The 568-nt window shown below is 65.0% G+C and overlaps 1 protein-coding gene across 1 annotated transcript in view; it reads left to right on the top strand.

The window, feature by feature from the left end:
* CACNA1E (calcium voltage-gated channel subunit alpha1 E) overlaps window positions 1-568 on the top strand; it is a 90,501-nt gene that overhangs the window by 603 nt on the left and 89,330 nt on the right. The window lies entirely within an intron of this gene.

A 568-nucleotide genomic window follows, 5' to 3' on the forward strand; every position in this document is an offset into this window, starting at 1 on the left:
AAGGGTGTTGGGAGCCTCTGGCTGTGCCCCGTGGCCTTTTTTTGGGTGAAGCTGGCACGGGGAGCCACGATTTTATCCCAGGGACCCCTCTCCTAGCGCAGGGTGGAGGGTGCAGATCTCTCCCACTCCTTCCCCTGCTCCTCCATCCTTCCATCCCTCCCCACGCGCCTCTCTCTCCTCCCACCCTGCCTGTGGCTGCTGCCCAGCACCGCAGCCCTCAGCCCCACACCAGCCTGGCCTCAGTGCCTGCTGCCCCTGAGACACCTCCAGCGCTTTGCCCCCAGGGAGGAGCTGAGCCTGAAAACTTCAGCGTGGCCGGGCTGTGGCTGCGGGAGCCTCCCCGTGCTCTGCAGCAGCAATTCCATGCAGCTCCTGCTGCTGCCGCTTTCTCTCCCTCCCAACTTGTTGGTGGAGTTCCTGGCTCCTCTGGTGGGCACGGGAGAGCTCTCCCTGGTGCCAGGCAGCAATGCCTTGGTTTGGTGCAACAGGTACCACGGGGGAAAGCCTCTGGTGAGGCCCAGGGATGCAGAGCAGGGCAGGGGGATTGTCCCTGCACGGCTCCGTCAGG

The sequence above is a fragment of the Geospiza fortis genome, unplaced genomic scaffold, assembly GCF_000277835.1.
Source record: "Geospiza fortis unplaced genomic scaffold, GeoFor_1.0 scaffold506, whole genome shotgun sequence".
NCBI classification, from domain to species: domain Eukaryota; kingdom Metazoa; phylum Chordata; class Aves; order Passeriformes; family Thraupidae; genus Geospiza; species Geospiza fortis.